This window comes from Nasonia vitripennis, chromosome 2 (genome assembly GCF_009193385.2).
Source record: "Nasonia vitripennis strain AsymCx chromosome 2, Nvit_psr_1.1, whole genome shotgun sequence".
Classification (NCBI taxonomy): domain Eukaryota; kingdom Metazoa; phylum Arthropoda; class Insecta; order Hymenoptera; family Pteromalidae; genus Nasonia; species Nasonia vitripennis.
In genome coordinates this window covers 28,842,111-28,870,061 of record NC_045758.1, presented here as the reverse complement: position 1 = coordinate 28,870,061, position 27,951 = coordinate 28,842,111, and the positions used below count along the sequence as shown (strand labels likewise).

Here is a 27,951-nt window from a genome sequence, read left to right as displayed (position 1 = left end):
ACCCGATATCATAGTACTTTCGTTTACGCAACAGAACTTAATCCTTGAACATGATTCTATCCCCAAAAGACTTTCACTTTTTAAGTAATTGTTACACTATAAAGTAATACGCGTATAGAGTTTCTCGTTATTAATGACCCAGCTCTCGATATCACAACATTATTTAATCCTTAAAAAGCTCAGCGACTCGCCGTAAAGACCTTTGAATTACAGAACAGACTTTCAACTACAGTTCGCCCAGTAACGAGCTCGTGTTAAATTTCCTAGCGATAATGAAGCGATATATTTAACGATAAAACCGGTAGGCCGCGATGTAAATGCAATTTAATGCTCGAGCAGACTCGGCTTTTTTATACCGTTGCTCATGCGTATAAAAGGGAGCTTCACTGCTCGGTCGCTTGTATTACTCCTGAAGCCTGAGCTGAGCGAATTCGTAAATTCAAAGGTAAGTTTAGATCGTTCACTGGCGGTTCGGAGCGACTATACTCGTTTCAAAATTCATCAGTCCGGAACGGGTAGTTTGAATTAGGCTCGTTGCGAACAGATCGATAAGCCCGCTATTACGAGGCAGTTTTAGAATGACAAATGTCTAAGGAAAACGTTACATTTGATCGTTAATTAACCTTTTTGTTGGACAAACTTGAAAAATGATTCGCATTTCGCTGCAATCCTTTACCAACACCCTAAACCATCCTAATAATGCAGGAACTGAAGAGTCAACGGCTCTCCTGCTTTCCTATAAATTCGTAGCTGGAGGCTCGCATAAGCCTTGACGGATCTCGTCGCGAAATCGCGATCTTATCTCTCAGTGCCACGAAGAGAACGACGAGTCGTCACCACGGCGATTGGTTTACATCCACCGGAGAAGACAATGGGCCGTCGTAGACAAGTCGCGCGCGCTTTTATCTAGCGGACGAGTAACTATCAGACTGAGAGAGCAGAGGGATATCACAGCGGTACGTTTGATGATCGGCGAGAATTAATCTTTCCTCTGGGATGTAGCGATTGTAGAAGACGCGGTCTAGTGAAGGGAAATTATTCAAAGGCGTGATTATTAGTACTGACTTTTAACTTCCCGATGTTCAGCCTGTGTTTTGAATGAATCTTGTATTAAATATCGAGTAAACAATCGATCGATTATTAGAACTCGCGTTGAGTAAAATTTGTCGGTACACTTAACGCAAACACATTAATGCCTAATTTAGTGTCGCGCCACACGTGATGCACAGCCGCGTTCCATTCAGTCCAGCTCGCACAAATTACGTCTACGAATAGACTCGTGACACACTTTATTGCCCGAATAAGTAAACATTAGCTGTGCGCGCGTGCCAAAACAGATCCCCGGGAAGCCCATACAATTCCCGTAGTTCATTATGCGCGTTCGATCTCGAGTGCGCCGTAAATACTATGAGATTCCGCCCATCGGCATTATTGCGCAATCTCCATAAATTTCGCGAGCACAAGCGCAAATATTCTTTGCGTATAGAGACATTAGACGCATTATTCAGTCGAGTATACAGCGCGCGAGCGGCCATACAAAGTGGTTTCATTGTATCCCGGCGCATCGATCACGCGTTTTCAGGGACACACCGTAGCTCTGCTGCAGCTGTTATGGGTGGCTTCGTTAACTTGTGTACCGTTTGAAAATTTTGCATTTGCGGCTGAAGCATCGTATGTAATATTGTTTAAATTAAACAAATTATTTATAATAGCCGCCACCGGCCACCGCACGGCGCGCCGTTTGTACGACTTTTGGCCGCTAGGCGGCGCACTGGGTATTTTTCGCAACCCTAAAGTGAAATGGCAACGTGAAAGTGATAAATTCGAGGCCGAAGAAACCAGTGGCATCGCTTCTCGGCCAAAAGGCTTTGATCAAAGTGTAGTATCTGTTCTTATTAGCTTGATATCTAATAGACTCCCTATCAGGGAGTCGAGAATATCGAACAGATTTTTTGACAATGACGAAGTGCTGGAGCTTGCTCCGACTTCGCCGCGAGTCGACCTTGCATTGCAATACCGCAAGGAACGGCTCACTTTATTTAATTCAAACACAAACACCTTTCTCCTTCTTAGCTAACTTTAGAAGTAATAAATGCAAACAATTTTTTACACGAGAACTTATCTTAAAAGTAATGTGCGAGCATTTGTTGACAAACGCGGAAAAATTAACAAAAAATGCACATGTTTTTCATATAAAAAATGTTTCTCAATAACACTGTGCCTTTGCAACGCTGCCACTGCCCCTAAGCCCATATTTAAAAAATATCTCACATGCGGTCTTCGCTCTCTATGATTTATGCCATACGCGCGTTCAGCTTTGCGTAACGCGGGGAGGGAGAGCGGGCGCGGATCGCACGTAAATCAGCAGCTACGATAAGCCGATACACACAGGCACTGCTCGTTCCGTTCGGCCTATCAATCGCCCAATTTGGCCGCAGGAGGAATACCCATACTTCTTATAGTTGCGCGCACGAGTCGCCGACACGTCAGATCGGTTAGAGCGATAGACTCTGAGCGAGCTGCGGCGTTTTGCTCGCTAATCACGAGAGACCAGGTAGCACAGTAGCTGCCTGTATATAGCTCTTTGTATGTAGCCGAGAAACCAGGAAGTGAGCTCGTCGTCGTTGAGCGGCGGTTTTAGCGTGGAAATTTTGTAGTTTCTTTGTTCGATATTTTCCATATAATCTCTATCTTAAGTTTTAATAACAGAGAAATTTACGCAACATTTTAAAACGAAAATCATTTCTGGCGATCACGAAGCAAATTAAAAACGACGATAATTGCTTCCTCTTTCGAACATTCTAATCCATTAAATTCCCCGTCAAACGTACAAATGTTTCAACACGCAAAAATGCTCTCCCTCATCGCTTGTTCAATCAACGGCATAGCTAGCGAACAGTTGCAGCGCGGAAATGTCGACACGAAAGCCGAGAGTCTGCATCTCGCGATCCCGTATCGGCGATTCGCGTGCGAATTTCTCATGTTCACGCGCGCGAGGCGTGTGCTACGATTGACGGGCGTCTCGAAAGGCGTCGGCGTCGAGCCAACCGAGAGAAATTTAATTAACCGAGAGGGATCTCGCCTATGTATGCACATATACTACTATATACGTGTGTACGTCTGTCCGCGTCTGCCTTCTATTCGCGAGTGACTTTCTTTATTTATATCGAGGGAAGGATCTGCTGAAAATTTCCAAGCGTGATTGAGGCTGAGGGAAGTATGCGCGGCTTTTCTCAGAGTTTTGCAATGTGAGTTCTACGCGGCGATTAAAAGTACACTCTTTTTTCTATTTCTATAATGGGAATTCGTGATAAGATTGCAGAGAGTGAGAAAATCAGCGCGAGCTCTCGATTTACAGAAATTTAAGAAAAGGATAATCATTATTTATATAACATTTCATAACAAAAGAAAGCCGCTCGATCCAAACACGGCAAAGCCTACAGCTCCAGGAGATACAATCCTGAATTCGACGTTTCATCACGTCACAATACTCCAACTCACACGTCTCGCCGCGAAAACTCTCCTCCTCCTCCTCCTCCTCAGCTAATCTAGCATCTGCTATTGTCACCTCCCGACGACACGCACGCGTGCGACTCACAATGGAGGCGGGCGTCTCTCTCTCTCTCTCTCTCTCTCTCTCTCTCTCTCTCTCTCTCTCTCTCTCTCTCTCTCTCTCTCTCTCTCCGAATCCACCGACAACAATAACGAGACACACTCCAGACTCGCGCGCACGTAATCGAGTAAAGCAGCACGCACAAAGAGGAAAAAGGGATTACGCCGACGTCGTCGGGAAATCCTGCAAGCCTCTCACGTAGTCGCCTAGCCGCGAAAGGAAAAGGGGGCGCGCGAAGAGATTCGATTAGCCACGCGCCCGACTGCATGTCGGGAAAGAGTCTGTCTGGGACGGGGTGCATACGTATACATATAGGTATGAATTAATGCAGGGGACCGATGCAGATTTTTATAGTGTGTCTAGCTCGAGGGATTGATTTATGGGCGGATTCTGGGCTGATTAACTCCGCGATGCAGCAACAAATTTTGATGAATGGCCGGGGTGTTTGCGTATGTGTTTATACTCTCCTGTGTTGCTGGGGTGTTAAACAAAATAGTGGATTTTTTTTAGCGACGGCAGTGGGAAGTTTGCGGGACTCACCTGAAACAGCAAGAAAAACACGTTCGTTAGTCATTGTTAGATGGAGAAAAAATAAAATTTTAATTAATACACTAACGATGTAGATCTTATTGAGCTACATTTATAAAAACAATTCCGAAACGAAGCCAATCGCGAAAACTTAACCCGCAGCGAGAGCAACAAACTGAAACATATGGAGAACGTCCAGAACAGCCGGATGCATTATGATCCGGTGAGCTGCACCGCGAACGGGTTGGGGCGAGTCGCGACATGGGGTATGGCCGGCTGTTCGGATGGACCTCATGCTGACCCTCCACGCGCGAAACTGCAGTAGTGGTGTGGATGCACCAACGGGTGTCATGAAGATGGATGATGTGTGACGGATACGCTGATGAGGGAAACTCGGTTAAAGTTGAGGAATTTCGGGCAGTGTAGGAGGAGTCTTTTGGCTCGAGGTAATTGTGGGTGTGTGGCTTTCTGGGAAAATGGATTTCTTTCCCGAAGATTAATGACCCGTGGAGAGGTCGTTAACTTTTTTAATTTCTCTAATGGTTTTAAAAAAATTTCGAGAGCTCGACTTCTTCGAACTGCATCGCTTTTCAATAAGGCTTTTCCTCTATTCTCGAATACCAAATTCAACGATCACACCAGCAATACACTTACGTAATAAGTGCTCCACATCGAGCTCACTCGAATGCAATAAAAATCGATCACCCGACTACTTAATCATCATCGCGAGGAACAAAACAACCGCAGCTCGGCGTAAAAATACCAGTACACAACGGCCGCGTGCGAAATGCAAAACCGCGCACAGCATTCCTCGACAATCGGCCGCGAAAAAGTTTCCCGATAATTTTCTCTCATTATTAAACGCCCGGCTGAAAGAAAAGCCGTAAAGACAAATCGAGCGGCGCGCAGCGCATACTGTACATAAAAGTCCACTAACGAGAATATCGCCGCGAGAGAAAATGATAGTCGACTTATAACTGCGTTCATCCGCAACGCGGCACTTCCCGTTCGTAATATCTCCGGAGAGAAATCGACTGTATGGCATATCGTAAAGTGCAAAAAGGGGCGCAGTATACGAGAGGTGTGTAATGCGCGCGGGAAATCTGCAAAAAGTCGCGGGAAAACGTGCGAGCGGCCGCGTGAACTCGACGGCTAAATCGAAAGGTAGCGAGAGAAAGAGCGGCTGCGCATTGTCCTTGGTTCTGGCGTGAGATACGTGCGTTTGAGATTGTTTCGTTGTTTGTAAATAAGTAACGATCGTCGAGTTGGAAAAATTGAAGAGAAGTGTACAGGATTAATTTTTTTTTTTTTACAAGCTCTACAATACAGGAGCGGCCGTCTAATTTTCTAATTGCGGGCTCGCGCTTAAATTGAGCGTTAACCGAAGCCGCACACGACGGGCGAAATTCGCGTCTACTTCCGGACCATTACTCCGTGAATAGATTTGCTAATGCGCTCTTGAATGTGGAAAAGAAATCGAGGAGATAATCCAGCCCGGATTAATGCGGCCGTAGAATAAGAGTGGATGGAATTTTTAAACTGCCGGGTCGAAAAATTCTCTTTGTGTGTTTTCACCGCCAGGTAATAAAACTATTACTTTAGCAAAAATGTTTTTACTAGTTTCGAAACTATGTATTTTTATTGACGTGTTATTTACTCGGATCATAAAAGCAGCAGAGAATGCACTACACGTACGATGCAACACACATAAACACGCTAAAACGTCCACCGCCATACTCAGCGCCTATAAATTATCCCCCAACACATCATCCCTCGTAAAGCGAATATCCATCAGCTCGAGCTCGTTCGCACTCTCACCCCGAAAAGTCTCGCGTAAAAATGCTCATGCATACATACGACTTCTTCCTCTCTCGGCCTTTAAAAAGGGGTAAGTTTTGCACTCGCTCGCGCTATGCATTAATTTATCACTCTATTACGGGCGCATCGCGGACAATGCAGAGGACGGGCGTTTAGCGGGCGAGAAAAAAGCCGAAGCGCGATTTAAGATGTCGTTAAAGTGTTTTATGGGTAGAGTCGCCCCCCAGGCGAGACTGAGAGAGCCGAGTTCGTTTTACGAGGCGCGCGCTTGCGCTCGCGCGAAATTTGACGGGAGGAGCGCTACAAATCGCCCCGCGTGCGCCTTTTCAATTGTTAGACGTTTATACTCGCGCGGGTATTGTTTCGCGCGCGCGACTGAGCTTTTTCGAGGGTGACACCGGCCGTAGAGTCGTATGGACTACTGCTGTGTGTTAAGGGTTTTTTTTGCGCTACTGGCGACTCGCGAATGCGACTGTGTTATTGAGACGTTTATGCTCGGCAGTATAAGGATTAGGTGCTGCTGTGCGGAGGTTTACGATTACGACTTCATTTTTTCGTCCGCGTTCGGCTTCCGCGTTTGTTTTGTGAAAATACGCGACGTAAGAATATCGATAGGTTTCTCTTTGTTTATCGACTGTGGCGTCTAATCATTTATCCTGCGCGAGAAAACACAGCCACAAATTATGAATCATCACGGTTCGATAAACCCTCTCTGTAATAATAGACTCCAGCGACTTTTTATCCACGTTACACAGCCGCAGTTCTATTAAGTCATCATTACAAGCGATTATCGACGCCTTTTTCATCAACTGCATTATCAGAAGCTCTCTTCTACCTCGTCGCTTTTCAAAAAAAAAGGTCTAGTCCTCGAAAGCACGCTAGCAAGAAACGCTCACTTCGTTTAGAACTGCAAACACCGCGGCACGATATCATCGATATACTGCAAAGGCAAAAAGGGCAATGACTCGCAGGATCTTGTGGCAATAGCAAAATACACACGCGTCCTTTTATGCGTCCGAAACTGGTAAGCATTATTTTTTCGTCACCCCGGGGTCGTAGTATACCGTATACACCCCTTTTTCGACGGGGAGAGAAAGAGCAAAATACTGGCCCGTGAGGTCAGTCAATCGAAAAGCGATTCGTGCCATCCCGAAATCTCTCTTTCATTTTCTATACACAGTGTGCGTCTGGCGCTAGCGCAGACTGTCTGCAGAAATGGGGCCGACCCTCTTTTTTTTCGAGCTGTCTGCGCCGCTATTGTCGCTGCCTATTTTTGCCGCTTGATTTCTGACTTTTTAATCAGGTCAGGCTTTGTATGCAGATGCGGAGCTAATTTCTGGAGTGGGTCTCGTAATTTATAGCGTTTCGGCTTATTTTGGCTCATCGAACGCACTTCCATCGAGATTTATGCGACGCGGAATAAGAATTTCCGATAAAAATAAAAAAAAAAAGAATCACCCCTACCAAAAACCCAAAATCCAACTATAATCCGCAAAACTCTCTCCTTTCACCCTCCCAATATCCACACGCCATCGCAATCCGACAGCATCAGCACGAGCCCCAAGTCGGACGTTCAGCTGCTCGTCGCTCGCGTAGCTCGGCAGCGGCCCATTGTGCCCCGGGAATATTTATAGCCCGGGGATGACCAAACAATTTGGAGCGCGGCGGACATACACATTGTTGCCTCCAATTCGCAACCGGGAATCGCGAGTGTATAGGTTTATACGGGAATTTGTATACAACGTGGCGAAGAGGAAAACGGATGTAGGAACACACACGCGGAGGAATGTAGTAGTTTGTAGACGGTGGAAAGAGTTATTGTGGTTTCTGGAAAAAACTTAAGGTTTTATTTCAGCATCGCTACCGTATCATTTGCTCGGCGTTTGAATAATAATAACGTTTGAATAATAAGACTCCCCAAGCTGTATATCACAGAGATGACCGTAGTAGTAGTAGTAGAGGGCAACATTACAACAGCGCCGCTATCGAAACACGCGCTGAACATCGGTAATAACTTGGGGCAGCAGTGACTTTACGACTTTCCAACAATCGCCTCCGAGAAGAATCAAAACTATACGGGCAAATCGAGCAACAATCGTATAGTCGAGAGCCGACGCACCGGAGGGGCGTGCGAGGCTGTAAAAGTCGTGCTTCCGCGTGGAGTCCCTCTCTCTTGTCCATAAATTTCCAGGGCCTTTGGATGCTGTAGCTGCTAATCGCTATCGCGATTTTTCACGGCTATCGAGGCCCGCATTTCCGAGTGGACGCGCTTTTGTGCCTCCTTTTTCTTCGAGGATTTATATCGGTCAGATGCTGATGATGTGTATTGGAGGCGCGATGACGAGGCGCTGCAGTGTGCAGCAGATGAAGAGCGGGAACGATGGGTGACACGTGGGGGCTGGTGACCGTTGCAAATATTCACTAAAATATTTATTCGGCAAATATAAAAGAAAATATTCAATATTCCGCATATTGAATATTTACACACGAGAAACGTCGGTTGGGCCGCTCGCACTCGACCCAGCGTATTTTTCCTCTGCAATCCGAAAAAAAACTCCATCCTCGAGTGGACGTTTCTCCCGAGCACCCCACGGCGTTTTATACTCTCTCCGTGGCTACCCGTCGATACCGCACCAATACCACTCGATCGAAAGTCCTGCGCGTACACATACCTATATCTACTCGACTTTTTTCGGACTTTTGATGCGATGTGGGAAAAACTCGGACGCGTCTCTCTTCGGTCATTTTTTTGCGACGCGATGAAAAATGCACCGCGGGATTATGGCCTGAGCATATGTGTACCACGAGCGGTCTTAAAGTGACTTTAATTTACTGCCCAGAGAGGAGAAGATTAATCGCAGGAAGAGGAGAGATTGATGATTGGTAAAAATAATGCATTTTAGAGTGGCTTCGCGATAGCCAGTAAAAAACGAGTCGAATTCGGTGAAATTGATGAACGACTCTGTAATGCGTCGATTACAACTCAATTCACGAGAAAACCGAATTTATACACCATAAGAGCTGGAAATAGCGCGTTCCATCACGCGCTGTCAAAAGCAGTTCCCAAAAAAATCCGCCATACCATTCAAACGCTCTATACACGCAACGTTATCCGCGCACCAATATAAACGAGCTTGACACGCGGAGACCAAACAGCGCACAATAATAACGGAACTGCGTGAAAAAATCCGCACCGGCCGGCGTCGCTAATTTGAATCGATCACGAGTCAGCGAGCCCATAGAAAATTAGTACAGAGCCGCGCGCGCTCGGTGGTCGATGCGAGTACGCACTCGACAGAGTGGAGAAAAAAAATCGCGCGCGCGTTGCGATGATTGACGTTAACGCGATGCCGCGTGCGTGTGAGAGTTGGGGGTTTATATCTGGAACGTTCTCTGCGTCGCTGACGGACGTGAGAGGAAGGAGAAGAGTTCGGGACGTTAATCGAGGGAGTTTGGGAGGATGAACTTGTAATAGGCAGATTTCTAAATTTGGATTTTGGAAAGTTTGTTTTTGGAATTATTTTTAGTAGCATTTTTTAAATTTTATTGTTGAGACATCGATACTACTCTGTGTATTTCAAAAATGTATTCCTTTATCCGTAAAAAAATCCATACGTATGGAAAAATGAATATAATATACTCAATATGCAGGGGTATGCAACTAAGGCGGTGTGGGCCACTCGTCGCTGCATCGCTGCAGTGTCGACATCGATAGGGCGGCTCTGGCAGATGTTTTAAGCTCTCGTAAATGGACGCGTTACTCTGATTGTGATTCTCACTGGGCATCGAGCATTGACTTGCATAAAAAGAGCTGCGCGCTCAAGTCCCGTCGCGGCGGTGGACTCTGGAGAAGTGAGAAAAATTGGACTTTTTTTATACGATATTATAGATGCGATACTTCTTTGTCCGAACGCGGAAATTGGATGCGTGGCGATTGTGGTTTTGATTTCGCTCTGGGTTACACGATTACTTTTTTTATACAAAAAAATATGAATTATTCTGATGTAAGCATTTCGCTTTTATGCTGATCAATTTGTAAAACTGTAAATAAAAAATCTACGCCGTAAAAATCAACGAAATCGATACTATTAAAATAACAAAGAAATAAAACGTACAGCTCCCAATTTGCATACACAAACACTACGTCTCAACCCATCAACAACCGTCTCAAATCGAAGATCAATACGCAGCCTGTCCCAAACCCGAAACTTCCATCCGCCTGTAAATCAGTCAAATTATCCAAAGAATAATCCCGTATAATCGCGCATGCAGATGTCCCTCTCTCAAACACATGCGCGCGCGCGTGCCTCTAATCCAACAAAGCCCATCTCAAATCCAAAATCCGTCCTCGACAGGTCGAAAATCGAATTTCGCGCCCATAGCCTCGTATTTGAATAACAAAAAGCCAAAGCCCCTCAGTCCAAAAGGAAATCGCTATTCCGAACATCCGACACTCTACTACCAAAGGAAAATCCAAAGAATAGTAACCCACGATCTTATCTCTCTCCGCTTCACTTTCTCTCTCTCTCTCTCTCTCTCTCTCTCTCTCTCTCTCTCTCTCTTTCGCGCGCGTACATAAACGTACATTTTTCGCCGGTATATAGATTCGCATCGGCAGAGCGTCTACGTACGTACGGAATGTCGTAGAGAAATCTCGACTCGGCTCTTCTCTAGATCTCTCGAAATGGCCAGTCGTTTCGTGATTCCCGCGCGAGAGTAGCTCCTGCTGCTGCTGCATCAGCTCGTGAGAATCAATTTACCACGGGCGGGACGTTTTACGATTCAGCCGGCGTTATTTTGCATAACGGATATTTCGAGGCTACCGATGCTGCGCTGCGGCCGCGGCGGTGGCGGTAGTTGCGGTGGTGGAGAAAGATTATGCGCGCGCGCTTCGTGAGATCAAATGGAATTACCGACATGCCGATTGAGAACCGAGCTTTTAATCGAGGGTATGCGAGCTATGTGCCGTTGATATGATTGTCAATTGAATTATAGGAGAGGATTGTGTGCTGAGTTCTAGTTTTTTGGTTGTGAAATAAATTTAGCGAAAAGTAAATTTGTCAGTTACTCGTATTACTACGCACTATCGACTTTCACTTTAAAGACGTAATAGTTGAAAGTGAAATTGGATACTTTATCCTTTAAGCCGAAATGGATTGCCTGTAGATGGGTAGGTAATGAATATTTTCTCAATCAAGTAAAACTAGTTTTACACGCTTTTCAGGTATCCTCAAAGTTTGCGCAAAGCTATTAGTTCTGAAATTTACAAATATTTAATTTCTCGATTGTTGTCCATTACATAATATAACGGACAATCCGATGAATTTTTTCCTTGTACATCTCACCAATCATGCACTGAATAATAAATCACAAAGTTGCTCCTCGCCCAATGTTATTATTCACTTATGATAACCGATTATCATTCTAATTCTGACACACTATATATTTACATCCGCATGAAAGAGATAAAATTAAAAAAAATTCTTATTATCGCAGAAACAAGTAAATTACTCTCGTACATTGTACTTCGTCATCAAAACATCCCGAACAACGTGCATTCACGCACGTGCCTTCCTGCCTCCACGGTATAAAGGATTAGCTTTATCATCTTCGAGATTAAATTCCAGCTAATCACGGGCATTGTTACGAGAAGCTGTATATGTTCATTCACGTTCAAAATCAAATAGAAAGCTCAATATCGCAAAATTCTCTCCTCAAAAGCCGCAAACATTCTATTCCACACCTCGGAACAACGCCTACATCCCAAGTTCAACGGTGAACGTCACCGCCGTTCTTTATCCAGTTAATCCAGCCCGTTCTCCTCGCGGCAAAAGGCCACTCGATACTCATTCTCACTACCACTCTCTCGACAACGAGCTTGACCTCGCGCATTGGAAAAAGGGCTTCCTGCTCGACGACTTTTCTTGCGCGCGCCTATGACGAGCCTTACGATTTCCACGAATCCCACGACACCGTTGCGCCATTTTTCCGTTACAAGAGCTGTATACGCGACGCGCGGACGCGCAGTTACGATGATTATTGAGAACAACGACGAGATCGTGTTTTTCCGATGATAGTTTTTTTCGAAAATTTTTACGAGCTGCGTTCGTTGAATTTCAGATTTTATGAATGGCGCTCGTTATACACCGGGAAAGAACGACTGGTTGTACTACTTTGCAATTAAACGTTCGTTAATACAAATTTCGCTTGTTCAATGTTTCTTTCGATCGTCGATTACACGCTCGTCGGTGCGTAAGCGTAACTGCGCAAAAAACCTGCATGTACTTCCCCCATAATTATATCAAACAACACCGCGTGAAATCGACGATAATAAACAAACCGTTCCATAACGCAAATACGCACTTCCTCGACAGGCTGTCCCTTATCTCTCTTTCTCTCTCTTTTACTAACTATCGCTGCGCACACGAAGGCGTGTTAACTTGCTAGATAAGCGTTAGCGCGAGTATGTGCGGCTACAGGTTCGCGTAACAGTGACTCCGATCCCACGCTCCCTACTTGCACAACTTACATATATATATACATATATATAATACACGATGTTGACCCGCCGCCGCCGCGTCTGTAATTTGCTTAGCAGGGAAAGCGCGCGATTATGTATCGAGGATTTTTCGGGTCGACTTGTACGAAAGCTGACACTTGGCTAGACTGATCGTCGCGATGCGGTTTTATGCGGCGAAGGAGAGAGTATAATGATAGAGAGACGCTGGATGGAGGAAGAGGCTTCTGGGATAATTATTGTCGTTAAAGTTGTTTGGTAAAATATTAATTACGAGTTTAATTTCGAATTACTCACGAGCAAGCGATCGTAAAACATAATTAATGCGTTGATACGTAATTAGGCTCAATTTAAAAGCGATAAAAACCGATCGCATCCATTAATCATTATATACATGCTACTACCGCGACGAAAATTACTTCACGCACAAAAACGAACTGTCGACGCAGCTGTACTGTAAAGCTTTCCGAATACGTACAACCGAGGTATCGCATTCCTCCTCCGTCATCGCGGCAGACGCCCATATTCTCACGTGGCTCGAGTTGATCGAGCGTCGCCTCCCGCGCGCGACACCGGAAATCGCGTCTAAAATTAGGTCAAGGTGCGATTAGACCGACGAAAAACGCCTCGAATGCACTTATACACGCGTCTGTCGTTATACATTACGCAACTGTCGTAGTGACGGCTGCTTATTAAATTGTGAAAGACACCGGGGGGTCTGCGTTATTTTTTCCTTCCCTCTAATTTGTAATAAGCTACGCGCTGTGTTGCGAGGGTGGTATGCTGAGAATTTTAAAGAGACGCGTGTGTTATTTATTCTTTTTCATTGTTTTTACCGTCGGTTGCAGAGACGCCGTGAGAGTTGGTTACGAGAGGTTTAGCAACAAAGAGATTGCGTGGCGTGTATCGAGTTTATAATTAAGTTATAGTGTATATATAGAAAGCTAATGCGGTGGAAGGTATATACCGGCGAGAATTTTGTAAGCACGTGTCGACTAATTCCGCGAACGGCGTAATGAGTGGAAAGCACGAGATTAGACCGCGTCGTCTTTTATTAACTCTATGAGGGGACGGTTATTATTTTTGACTGGATGTTATAAATTCTAAAAATGCCTGTTCTAGATCCCACCGCAAAATTCCCTTTTAATACTGCAAAGCTCGATAGCAAAATCAACACGATCGCCCACAAAGCCATACAGCACCCTCCAAAGTCATAACGGCTGACCAGACACGAGTAGACGCAGGGTCCGGTCCATATACTCAAAGGCTACGTAGCATCAGACAACCCCACAAAGAGAGCGAGGGCTCCGACATAAGGCTATCGCGTCGGCAGCCAAGAGCTGTTACGCGCGCGCGGCCACTTTGCATTGATGCGCGACGCTCGTACGGCCCGATTTCGAGCACTCCTTTTTCGAGTGCTTTGAAAAGTGTGGTTATGAAGGTCTGCGCGAGGGAATTTCCATGAGGAGATTTATGGGTTGTGCTTTTTGTTGGCTGACAATGCAGTAGCAGCAGCAGTTTTTTATTATTCAACGTTGGATAAAAGAGTTGCGATTTATCGAATGGAAATCGGATAACTAGGATACGATCATTAGCACGAGTGTATACCCGAAGCTTCAAAGTCTAATTACAGCATAGGAGCATTAATACCCGGAAACATATGCTACCCGCGCGACACGTCGGGCAAATAAAGAAAAAAGCCCGCAATTAATAAGAGAAAGATTGAGCCAGAAGAGAGCCTGTATGAAGTGGGTATCCGCGCACAGCAAAGGAAAATATGCTTCAGTGCAGCCGACCCATTAAGCTCGAATCGCGGGAACGAATAAATTAGATCCTCTTTCTCTCTTGGTATTCGCCATTCAGCATACGCTGCACTCATACGTAGGTACGCGCACGCGGCCCGTTTAAGGTGCGACGGTATATAAATCGCGGGAGACAAAGGCGGCAACTCGTTCAAAGGGTTACTGCGGCGCCCTATTCTCTTAACGATCTCCTTTTTTGCCTGCGCGCGTTCGCCCTTTTAGCGCATGTAGGTATACACGAAAATTCGCAGGCCTTTTTCTGATGATGAAGCGCGCGGTTATTGTGTGCTCTTTTGTCGAGGTAACGAATAGAGCTTTCTTTCAAAATTGGAGAGTTCAAGGAAAGCAAAGCTTTCACCGTAGTAGGCTCGGACCGTTACAGTGTAAGCCCAAAACAATATTTAAGAGAAGTATGCGATAAAAACGTTACTTCAATGCTTCATACAAAGGCCATAATGTCAACATATGCAAAACGCATCAATCCGACCGCAAATTCAAATTCCGAATAACGCGCGCCAACGCGAAAAGCAATTATTTCCTCGGTAAACACACATCGAAATGCCTGCAATTAGCACAACCTCTCGAACTAAAACCGACAAAAAGCTCCTTCACCCGACAGCTTGACCGAATCAATTAACGCATACTGTCGATCGTCGTTTCGCCAAACAAACCGCGGAAACACACACACGCGCACACCTTTCCTCCAAAAAAAGCCGCAGAAAACCCATAACTTACCGACACTCTAGACGCATAAACATCGACATACCGCACGCACCAAGAGAGACAGAAACGGAAAAGGGGGACTATCCGGGCTGCAGATCGCCGCGGAGCTCGAGCGTCGCCGCAATAATTAAGGGTAATTGGGACGGCACGCGACCGCTCGAGCAGATGCGATCGAAGGTGCGCGCACAAAGCGAGCGAGGAAGAAGAGATCGGACTGTCCGATGAAAAATTCCAGAGCTCGGGTAATGCGCGCGCGTGTCGGTTTACGTTGGGAGAGAGAGATATCGAGCCGATAGGTAAATGAAGCGGGAGTCTATGCTCTAAAAAATAAAAATGAACGTAACGTACGGTGTGTACGAAAAAAATCCTATTAACCTTCGGGCTAAAAAGTAATCACCTCTCGTCACGGTAAAACTTGAAACACACACCATAATATCGGCTCGAGAAAGAGAGAGAGAGAGAGAAAAAAAGAAGGCAAAGGTGCGAGAGAGAATCCAAGGGCACGCAGGTGCGCGCAGCTGTGCCGCGCACGAAAGCAACTTTTCCGATACGACTCCTTTGTGCGCGCGACGATCTTTTGCGTGCTGCGGCACTTGAAAAACTGGGTGTGCTTCGTGAAGGTGGTTCACTCTACACATTAACGAGCCGCGACAGGAATTGCGACCTTGTCGAGGTGTTGATGAACGCGAGAGGGAAAAGCTAATTGGTAGTTTTCCATTTGTCTCAGGTGAAATTGACTTTGAGATTGTTCTCGGGAACTTACGAGTATGGACGGTCTGGATTAGAAAGGCGAGATCGTTCGAAACATTTATTAATTGTTCATGCGCGTGGAGAGTTCGTTGCGAAATTAAAATTAACGAGAAGAGCTGCGCGAGAGCTTAACGGCTTAACCGAAATTTTTACGATGCATACATTTTACACTTCTCTAACTAACTACTTCATTATTTTTACCCGCAGAATTAAACCGCCAATTAAATCCGACCTTCGATTCCCAAATGAACTCCGCCATTCATCATTACTCCCTCGCAATTGTTCTTTTCTTTTTTTTTTAAGCAAAGCACATGAACCTGCGCGCGGCAATTCGAGCCGTCTCGATTTTTCCCACGCAAACGATCGCAAGCTCTCCCTAATCAATTATTCGCACGGCCTTTTATCAATCACGCGCTTGCTCGGATTAACACTCCTGGCGTCATTTGTGCAACGGCGCCGTCGGTGCGGATTAAAGCGAGTTTTATATATACCTATAGATACGGCATATAGGGTAGAATGATAAATCATTATTGCCGCTATCTCTCTTGCCGCTATTTTTTCGCTTGATCGAGTATCATTGCGTGACCTATACGAGATCATACATGCGATTGTTCGATGAAAATCATTGTTATAAGGTTGATGCGATGTTTATTTATTTATTCAGAGAAATCTTTGTCGCGAGCAACGAACTTGCCGCATGATAAATCTGTCTCTTACGAAACCAACTTATACACACACCTAAATTACCCTACGCGTAACTTTCGCGATAAACCTATGCGCGCGCTATCTCAATGGTATAAATCACTTTCTAAAATAATTAGACACCGTAAAAATAGAACGCGCGCGCGGTATCAATGCCGAATTATTTTTGAGAGCTATATACTCGCATTAATTTATAGCGAGCGCGAGCGCTAATAATGCCGAAGAAATCGATCGAGCGTTTGAATTATGTGTTATATGCGCTCATGTATACGCGTGAGACCATCGACAGACTCTCGGGGGTATGTACCGTTAATACGCTATTTATGCGCGAGCGCGCGAATTTCGTGTGTATGTGCCGCCGCCGCCGCCGTATAGTATCTGTCAATACTGAATGGATGGTCGAGGTAGTTTATGGAGTGAGAGAGAACGTTCGGCGATCGGCTGTTTCAAGCGAACGTGTGCTCGCGGAGTTTATATTCGTGTTTCTGCGCAAACTATTTACTATTATTGTTATATCGAAGTTAATTTATTCGCTAGTTTCGCGATCGAACACTGACGCAGCGGATTGTAAAATTCGATTATTAAATCGAGAGCGGTTTATTATGAATAATATATGAGCAACTAAATACTCAGTATAAGTTTATCTCTCGCGGGCGGCGCTGTCGCGTTACTCGACTACTCGTAGCCGCGCCAGTAATCAGCCCATTGAAAAAACTAGCTCCGACACACTCGCTTATTTTAATTAGAGAGACGAAAATCATTACCCCTGAGTATACCGGGGGTCGTGCGGGCTATTCGAGAAAACCGGATAGTCAAACAGTGCGCGACGTTTACTTAGAACTCGTTTGACTCGTCGTTTATCGCCGACGAATAAAATAAAACGAAAAGAAAGATTGGCGTATCGGCGTATTTCATCTGACTTTTATGCAAACGCTTCGCTGATTTTGCGTGTCAGTGTGTTTGTGGGTTTTAACCTCTGGATGTGAGGGTGAGAGCTATTTTATTTATAAATTACATCGTCGTAAGTAATTCAGCGGAGCAGTTTCAGGAGGCGTTTAATTTTTCGAAAGCTTTTAAGGCTCTTTCACGGGGCGAAAATAGCTCTTCATTACATTACAAAAGTGCTATAAAAAGCTCCGACTGGCTCTTCTTTTTCTACACACAAACACGGACGTATCCTCCGCCGCTTGCGCGCACGTGCAGTCGCGCTAATTAACCGATTGAGGATCTCATTGACCTCCGTATAAGCAGTCGTCAACGTCGTTTTACGCGAGGGTATATACATCGCCGGCCCGATTTCCTTTCGCCGAAGCCGACGCAGTTCGATTTTTACTCGCCGGGAGAGAGAGAACCGTGAGTCAGAAGTTTAATCGCGTTATGCATGTCCACGTGCTCTGATCTGCAGTTGCGGAAGTTTCGATGACTCTATAGTCGTATAGATGATTCCAAATATATTTAGAATCTATATCAGTCTGTGTAGAATAATTATAATATACTTTGCCTGCACTCAGTCGAGACTATAGAAGCAAAAAGTTTAAGCGGCAAAAGATCCACGCATCACTCGCCAAACGAGTTTCTCCACGTGGATTTATTTTTAAAAGCTCGCGAACTCTGACTGCGGTTATTTCAAGCCTGTCCGAAGTTCTCTTATGAATTTCCATTGAGAAAGTAGCGTATACGCAAAGTTTGCATTCGTTTGACTCGTCGTTTATCGCCGACGAATAAAATAAAACGAAAAGAAAGATTGGCGTATCGGCGTATTTCATCTGACTTTTATGCAAACGCTTCGCTGATTTTGCGTGTCAGTGTGTTTGTGGGTTTTAACCTCTGGATGTGAGGGTGAGAGCTATTTTATTTATAAATTACATCGTCGTAAGTAATTCAGCGGAGCAGTTTCAGGAGGCGTTTAATTTTTCGAAAGCTTTTAAGGCTCTTTCACGGGGCGAAAATAGCTCTTCATTACATTACAAAAGTGCTATAAAAAGCTGCCTTGTTCCTCCGTGCTGTACACTCTATTTTAAACGCGCTGGTACAGAGGGATAGCATGTAGCGCGTCCGGAAATAGAGACCTTTTAAAGTTTCAAAAAAATTGTATTTTATCGCTTATATTCCTTTAATAATCGTCTAGTATAAAAATTCACACATTATTAAAAACCGTTTTCCATTTCAAACTATCATCACGCTTTTACAGATACAAGCCCCGAACAATACATTTATTCAGCACCGTAACTTTAAAAAGAAGATCCTCCTCGATGCGCCACCTTCTATGGACTTCCGAAAAAAAAGCAACGATCGCGCCTAGACCCATTGAGTCCTCCCCTTTTACACATACATACATAGGCTCCGTCCTCTGCTGTAGGTATACGTACACAAGCCAGACTAAACAGGCATCGATGCAGTCGGGAACGAGCGAAGCTAAAGCTATATACGAAAATACCCTCCCTCAAGCGCGAGCCTAAACCCGGCCGGAAGTGCCATTTGCGAGCGCGAGCTTTTTCGAAAGCCGGAACTCGCCCTTTTTAGCTGCGGGGAACGAGTACTGCTAGGCTTAATATACGCGTGTATTTAAAGTGGACGACTACTTTCACGGCCGGGCGATTTGCCGAAACGTTTATTGCAGCGACTCTGTGTATGAACTCGCTGTTGTAGCAATTTAATGCAGTAGACAATTGAGCGCGTTGCTGAAAATATTGTAATTTACTTTCCTGAATGCCACGGGCTACTTTCTCCGAGTTTTTTTTTATGAAACTCACCTGCAACAGAGAAGAAAAACAGAAACGTTAGTTATGCTTTATGGTTATACGAATAACATAGATAAAAGTACATAAAGGCTTGTCTTAAAATTCCAAACACATTAGCCACACTGAGAATACCTCCACCAAAAAAAAAGAACAATTCCATCCTCTCGAGTGACTAATACCCATTTTACACGCTCTCGCAAAAGTCGACACGAAACCCCAGCCGCTTCTGCAGCGCAAAAAAAGCACATGTGAGTGCACCCAGCGGATAATTAACTGTGAATCTCACTGCGTTCATCTCCGACTGGCTCTTCTTTTTCTACACACAAACACGGACGTATCCTCCGCCGCTTGCGCGCACGTGCAGTCGCGCTAATTAACCGATTGAGGATCTCATTGACCTCCGTATAAGCAGTCGTCAACGTCGTTTTACGCGAGGGTATATACATCGCCGGCCCGATTTCCTTTCGCCGAAGCCGACGCAGTTCGATTTTTACTCGCCGGGAGAGAGAGAACCGTGAGTCAGAAGTTTAATCGCGTTATGCATGTCCACGTGCTCTGATCTGCAGTTGCGGAAGTTTCGATGACTCTATAGTCGTATAGATGATTCCAAATATATTTAGAATCTATATCAGTCTGTGTAGAATAATTATAATATACTTTGCCTGCACTCAGTCGAGACTATAGAAGCAAAAAGTTTAAGCGGCAAAAGATCCACGCATCACTCGCCAAACGAGTTTCTCCACGTGGATTTATTTTTAAAAGCTCGCGAACTCTGACTGCGGTTATTTCAAGCCTGTCCGAAGTTCTCTTATGAATTTCCATTGAGAAAGTAGCGTATACGCAAAGTTTGCATTCAGGTATACCATACGCAAGAGCGTGAGTCAGAGACGAAGAATCATTGCACTTTCGTCGCGTGACGCGAGGCGCTTAACGTCGACTCGTGATGTATCACACACACACACGGCTTAGGAAAGTCATCCCTTCGGCCAATCAAACGGAACTTCGTGTACTACAGTATAAGAATACGAATAAATCTCGAGGTATAGGACCGCTTAGTGCACTTTTGTCACTTTCTCGCTCTTATATAGCAAACAAGTTCATAACTAGCCCTGCCTCAACCTTTTCCATCAGCTTCGAATTCGCTCGAAGATTTATCCCGGAGTATACATCACGCTCGACTCAAAATATCCTCGCGTTGCCGCATATTCTCCGAAAAATTGCGTACACGCGCACATGTTGCAAGGAGAGAAAATAAGCTCGTTCCGATCCATTCAAGCCGCAAATCCAATAAGGCATCTTCCACGTACACCACGTGCTGATGCGCAAGCTAAAAATAACCGTTCGAATAAATCGCGACAATCAGCTCCTTTAATTATTTCCTGCAGATGCTCTCGACGCATACACACTTTGTCCGCGGCGGCGCATAAAGAAAACGAAAATTTGAATTCCCCTCGTCCGTCCTCCCGTTATATGAGTCAGCTAGCATAAATCAAGCGCGGACGAGAGTTTACCTCGACGACGAAAGTGAAAGGGATGCGTAAACAGACAAACGCATTTTTCGTTTCCAGCTCGAGATTGCGCGCGGCGTCGCAATTTTCTAGATAGTTTCGTAAAAAAAAGTTCTTTTGTTTAGTTTTCTAGTGGTGCTCTAGTTGCATCCGAAAATCGAAAGACCGCACGCAAACATTTCTCTAAACGCTTTCTAAAGTGTCAAAGCCACGCGGTAATTGGTCTTCGAGGATGTATAGAAGCCTGCTAATGGCTCTCAATTAGATGCAATTAAAAATGTCAAAAAGCCGCATATTCACATGCTAATTGCGATGCAGATATGTCCGAGCAGGAATAATAATAATAATCGTATTATACGCGGTGAAAAAGATAAATCGTTTTTGTTAGAAAGTGCACTTTCACGAGCGCAACGGTAGCTACCGGCGCGAGGTATTAAAGTGACCAGCGCACGCGATTTATGGTGACGTTGACTCACGCGTACACGCAGGGACCTACACCACTACTACTAATGCATCTATTTACGCCTTTACTACGAACTGTACGCACGTACACATGCTCTATTTCTTATTGTCGCTGTTTCGGTTTCATGACGCACACTATGACGAGAGAGAGAGAGAGAGAGAGAGAGAGAGAGAGAGAGAGAGAGAGAGAGAGAGCTTTTGCTTTGAATATATGGCAGTAGAAGCAGGAATCAGAGTTAGAGGTGTTTTGATTAATTGGTGTCGCGATAGTGTCAACCTGTAACGAATACACTATTCTCAGAATACACTATTGGAATACGATAAGGTTGGATAAGATACTTCGAATACAATTAAGTTTATCATGAGTTATAGAGACGTATACCATATCCAGTTCTAATTAAGACTAAAACCACTCGGTTGCACAGGCGGACTGCCCTCATTAATATACGAGATCAAGTTCATCCCACATCTGACCCAAGCTCCTCAACAACGACAACCAGCACCATTTTTCAAACCAGTCCCTAAACATCAAGCCTCCAATTAATCACTTCCAGTTCCATCCACTTCCCTAAGCGCTGCACAACGAGAGACAACGGGTTTTCCGTCTGTACACACACACACACACCAGACCTCTTCATTCAACTCACTCTCTCTGCCCTTCCGAGTCGCGTCTCCAAATCGAGTTTCCGACGCGCATCTACACAGGTTCGTGTATAACGGACGGGCTAACGAACGGACGAGACGGTCCTCCTTTTGTCCTCCGGTATTTATAGCCTTAATCGCGCGCCCGCGTCTAATGGCACTTTTGCCTGTCGTATAGGGCGCCTGTGCGGCTCTACAAGTAGGACGTGTCACGTATACCACGGCGATGACGAGCTGTTGCTAGTGCTGGTGCAGACGAGGAAAATTGTGGTCTGCTGCATAATTTGGATGCGTCCGCGAACGGATATGTTGGCAGGAAACGAGTTTGGGTACAAGTTCGTAATTATTATTTTTGGCGATCGATGCGTTGTATTCCAAATTGAATTTTGTACAGTCAATTTGTACACTACCCTCAAAGCGAGAATCAATACCGGAGTCGACTGTGGAACTCGCGTCGAATCGACCGTGTCTGCGCGTGTGTGTGTGTACTGCCGCTAACGGATTAATTATTAAATATTTGCAGCACACGACTGTGCGCATATAGCAGTGACGATTCGAACGTTACACACGTTGGTATATCGACGGGGGCCGCCTGTGTAAATGCACGTATAGACGACGGTGAATCGAAGGCTTCGACGCTATTTCTGATGGCGACGCGCGAGCGTTTTATTTTTACGTCCATGTGGGATGGCTTTTTTATGGGCTCTACGTGACTTTTATGACGCGCGGACAGGCTTTTTATTATGTGAATCTGAAAAGCTGCTGTCGGTGCATCGACGCAAGAGAATCGCTGTATTCTTAGCGTTTTGTATGACGAATAGTAAGCAGATGGTGTTTCTCGCATGAATAATGCTTCAAGAGTTAAATTCTTCGGTTTTTGATACTAAGATTGTACACACATAGAAAGCTTCGCATTCGGAGATCGTGTGAATGGCTCCGGGGTATATGTATACCAGAACATAAGTCACGCTACAATCTCGCGTGCGACCGTAATGACTTAACATTAATATCAAACATTAATATCGTATTATCATCAAGGGATGCGATGATGAATCCAGAAAAATCCTCCTACTACGCATTTTTAGTTCCAAACGGCGTATTCAATCATCCGCGAACATTATAATTATATTTTATTATAATTATATTTTACTACGATCAAGTCCCGTTAGTCGTCTGCACCAAAATTCCACACCACTGTACAATTTACGTATAACACGATTTCTTACTTTTATGAATTATCGACCACACGCGAACAAATTGATAAATCGAAATTCTGATACACGCGACCGTATGTGTAAAAAAACAATGTGGGTCGACGTGAGGTTAACCAAGGCGAAAAAAATATCGGTTTATACCGGAGGGGGCCGCGTGGGCACCAGGTCGGGATACGGCCGAGGGTTGTTGCTGCTGCATTTCGGGGAGGGGAGACGAGCTTTAAATAACTCGAGAGTCGTTGAACTGGCTTCGAAAAGGAAAAATGAAGAGAGAGAGAGAGAGAGAGAGAGAGAGAGAGAGAGAGAGAGAGAGAGAGAGAGAGAGTGCCAATAAGTGAGATGCGAGCGTGCAGGAATTTTATTCGAATGTAGCACGAATGCTATGTAGTTTTTTCGACGGCGTTATTTATTCGATTCTTGTCCGCTTGTAAATTGTTTAAATATTCATGGTGCTCGGGGATTTTCTTTTTTTTTTGGCTGTCTGGCTCTGGAACGCGGTGTTCCTTTTTATTCGCTTCCTGTTTTCGAAGCTCGTGTGCTTTTAAATTATTTTCATGCGTTAGTTGAGATGGACTGATTTTTAGTAGCTGCAGCAGTGCAATAAATTCTAATGACTTCGTGCTAATGACAATTGAAGCCCCTGTCACTCAGGGAGATAATTGTGAGCGCGGTAAACGCTTTTGTTGGTACTCGTCGGGGCACAACTTGAAATTTCCGGTAATTGAATCGAAGCAATTTGATTTGTCCTGTGATTGCGAGCTCAACAAAGGCGAGACAATAAATTGCCTAACTGTGTGCTGCTCTCTGCTTTTCCAACTGCACCGAATCGAGTTATAAGGTAATCGGATCTAATACCAAAACTCGATATCGTTATAGGTGGTCATAAATTCATGAAAAAAGAAGTCCATAACCATATATGATCACCGCCTCCAATAACCACTGTAAAAACTCATCCGCCAGCGAGCTTCTCTCCAAAAGAACACGAATATTTCATCGGCGGCGAGTCAATTCCCCAAGCCGTGAACCACTGCACCGTACCAGCGCGACTATATACAAGTCCCTTTCGAACTCTCTCAGCGTATACACCTCAGAGAAGCCATCCGAGAAAGGCGCATCAAGATGACAGGGCACACGAAAGAGGAGGAGGAAAAGTTATCTCTCGCGGCCCGAGAGTGGACCTCCTGACTGGCGACCACGTGAGTCACACATCTCTTCCTCGCCCGTATGGAGCTTGCTGCTGCTGCAGCGAAGAAGAAGAAGAAGAAGAAGAAGAACAAGAAGTGAAGAAGAGTCTTCTCAAGCCGGTTCGCGGTCGAAGGAATGCAATACCTTCGGCCTTGTTTACAGAGCGAAGGAGCCAAGAGTGAGAGAGAGAGAGAGAGAGAGAGAGAGAGAGAGAGAGAGAGAGAGAGAGGAACGTATTTTCAGAGGGACTCGGTCGAGCTTTTCACTTTAGATCGAAAGAGAGAGAGAGACCGGGCGCAAAGGATGATGATTTCTTTCTGGAGGCTAGTCCCTTGGGTGCGGGGGTGTGTGTGCGAAAAAGCGATGCTTCCGAGGCAGATTGAAATTTTTCATGAAAGAGAGACGCTGGAGGTAAATATTGTCGCAGTGCGGATTCGATACTTTTGCTCGAGATTAATACAGCGTCGCTGTTTGTTTTTTGGCGGAAATTTTTTACCTTGTATACACAGCCTGTGTAGACTTAGCATACGGTATAAGTGCGACAGCCGGAGAGAGGATTGGATTCGCATTCGAGGACCGGGCTAATTATGCAAATGCCATGACAAAACGGAATGTCAGCGTGGTCGTCGTGACAATGGGCCCGCTTGCGCGTATGTAAACAGGACGCGAAAGAAAAAGGTAACTTTCGACGTCCCGCACCCTGTATAGAGAGCCAGACAGGATTTGCCTCTTCGCATAAGCATAATTGACTCGCATTCGACTTTCTCCCTTTTATTTTCTTTGCTGGCCTGATTTTATTCGATACGATGATTCAGTCTGCGGTATCTGATTATAAAAATCGAGGGCTTGCGCATATGCGATTGGAAAATGATTTTATATATTATTAATAAGTTATAAAGCAGATGAAAGTCAGCAATCGGATACGCGTCTCTCTCGTATTTCATTAAAATCATTTCCATAAAGATACTGTACCTTCGATACGCATCACCTACTTCGATTTCACGTCGCATACATACAGTTTTAATAAACGGCGGCTCTCGTCGATTCTAGAAAGCTTTCCCATTTCCAATGCGTAAAAACGCATCCCGTATGAGAAAAAAAAATCACTACCGTAAACGCACTCCCATTTCGGAGTACACACATCGTCGACGTGCGTCAATGCGCGACTGATAAAAACACGACTACCTCGAAAAAGGAAACGCTGCCGCTGTGCTGTGCACCGAACTGATCTTCCGGTCGTTAATAGTCCAGGTACACACACACACACACACGCACCATATATCTAAAAATACCGTCGGAAATCGTCGAAAGAAATCGAAGACGCGACGCGCAAAAAGCTGCAGGCATGTGCTCTCCGGCTATATACTATAAAAATTCCTGCGCTTGGCTTTTTCATCGCGTGCGTGCGCCCCCCACCGCCGCTGTCCGGACGAGTAGCAACATAAACTAGCTTTTCAGGGATCAGACGCAAGCAAGATCGAAAAAGGGTAGCAGCAGCGGCACGCGCATGGCTATACCGTGTGTAAAGGGGGAGGGCGCGAGTACAGCGCACATTTTTGCGGATTAAGCCGGATCGCGCTTTGTAAGCGCCGGGCTGCATTTTTTCTGGCTCTCCAACGAGGAGCTATTATTTGTGACGGCTAATAGAGGCGGAGTGGGTTAATTGTGATCTTTATCGGATTTTTCAGGAGATCGCCGGGGTAAAGTGCAGTCGGGGAAATCGGCAGCTGCAGTCGTGGAAAGCGTATGGGCTGCTGCAGCAGTGATGCGAGAGACGCGGATTTTGATTCCCCTTGACGTTTTGTCGAAGGGGTAAAAAAACTCGCTCTTGATTCGATATCGGTTTTCTGCCTGATAATTCGTTTTGATGCTTTCGACGGCGTGTTTCTTCAACGTTTTAATCCTTGACGAGCGATCGAGGGGTATTATTTTTTTTAGAGTTTCAGGAGTATGACTTAGTCAAGCGAGAGAATATTTGGGGAAGATTTTATCGATGGTTTGTTTTCGCTGGCGAGGGAAGTTTGTGAGGATCGATTTGGAAGAGTAAACTACTGTACGACTTCTTCGAATTTCATATGTGTCACTAGTAGAGATTTGAATGAAGACACGATGGAAAATACGTTACACGTGTGAAAATTTACGATGGCGAAACAGATTGGAAGAAATTGGATTAATCAAGGATAGACGTAACGCACTTTCCGAGAATATCATTACGCAATACTAATCTTCGCGGTTCGTCTGTTCATTCATCGAGTGGCTCGTGCTCTAATTTCATTTCTATTACTGCTACGGCTTCCAAGAACGATTTTTCAATCGACCTCGCTGTGTATGCTACAACGTAGTCACTAAAAAATTTATCAATCGATTAATCCTCCTATATTTCTCATACCAAAAGAATTTTTCAAATACTCGCAGCCTCAAACGCTTTACAAATTTTAATCAGCTTCCCTCTGGATCCCCTGTTAATAACCAATTAATACCCCCTCGTTTATTCCCGACACGTTATTCCAAAGTTTCAACTCAGCGCAGCCATTAAAATTAATAGAAAAAAAATTTAACAAGCACGCCGTCGACGTCCGCGTTATTTCGTCGACATGCGGGCCACGTGCGCGACTCTTGTTTGCGTAATGTCAGTGAACTTTGTGTTGCGCGCGTCGAGGATATACTCGATACTGTCCGGATAAGCTATACTTCGTCATCTGTCCGTAATCCTTATCGCTTGTAATACTCGCGATTTTGCATGGGTATTAACAGTATAAAAAAAAACGCGTTGCGTCAGAACACTTATTTTCTTTCTCTAACGGTGCGTAGAAAACTCTTGGGTTATATTAGAGCTACTAATTGTTTTCCGTATTAGGATTGATTGCTCTTGCGTTATTATACAGGCACACACTACACTGCAATTTTAAATTAGATAAGCGTAAGAGGTGAGAACGTTAGTGGATTTATCCCTTGATTTATCATCAACGATTTTTGTTGCGAAAATCCTGAGAGCAAAAGCGAGTGTACATTACACAACAGGCATTTCATTAATGTATGCTTCACTTCTTCTTAGAGACGATCTACAAAAACACATTCGTCCGGGTGCTACACTCCGCCTACGGAAAATATATTCGATAATAAACCTTTCCCAATACATCCGTGCCCACATTTGCATTTCCCGCTCCACTAAGCCAGAGCTGGAATAATACCTTGCTAGTGCGTTCATGCGCTTACTTTTCTATACGATAGGGCGAAAGAGAGACTGTATAGCTAGCCGATTCCGTTTCACGAAAGCGATGGAAATGCCCACGCGCTAAGGTGCGTTCGATTTTCGCTTGGCTGGACAATAATATGCGCAGCTGCCAAATTGGCCGTGTAATCCTGCGCGGAGAGAAAACGCGCAAATCTGCAATTTATTTCCTGTCAAGCAGTTTATATTATAGTTATAATAATGTACAATAAAAAAAAATTGGAGCCGAGTTATGCTTCAACGCTACAATATCACATGGATATTATTATCCTCGTCTCGCGGAACGTCACCTTGTCGCCGACGACGACGGCGCACAGGATCGAGTTTAATGGAGTCCGGAAGCTATTTCGAGTCGAGCTTCCGCGTGTGGTGCGCGCGTACGTAGAATTTTTATGCCTTTTCGAAGAAATATGTACCAGCGACTTTTCGCAAGGAGAGTATAAATTCGCCTTCCTGCACCGTAAAAGATTTCGCTGTGGTGTATAGTGTACCAAAGGGTTTGTATAAATAAGCA

At 44.9% G+C, this 27,951-nt stretch overlaps 1 protein-coding gene and 1 non-coding gene across 13 annotated transcripts in view; one reads left to right on the top strand and one right to left on the bottom strand.

Annotated features, from left to right (window-relative positions):
• Positions 1–27,951, bottom strand: part of LOC100119816 (probable Ras GTPase-activating protein) — a 191,725-nt gene that overhangs the window by 31,695 nt on the left and 132,079 nt on the right. The window lies entirely within an intron of this gene.
• Positions 1,847–2,039, top strand: LOC116416425. The gene has a single exon (XR_004226862.1). It is a non-coding gene; the product is annotated as a U2 spliceosomal RNA (small nuclear RNA).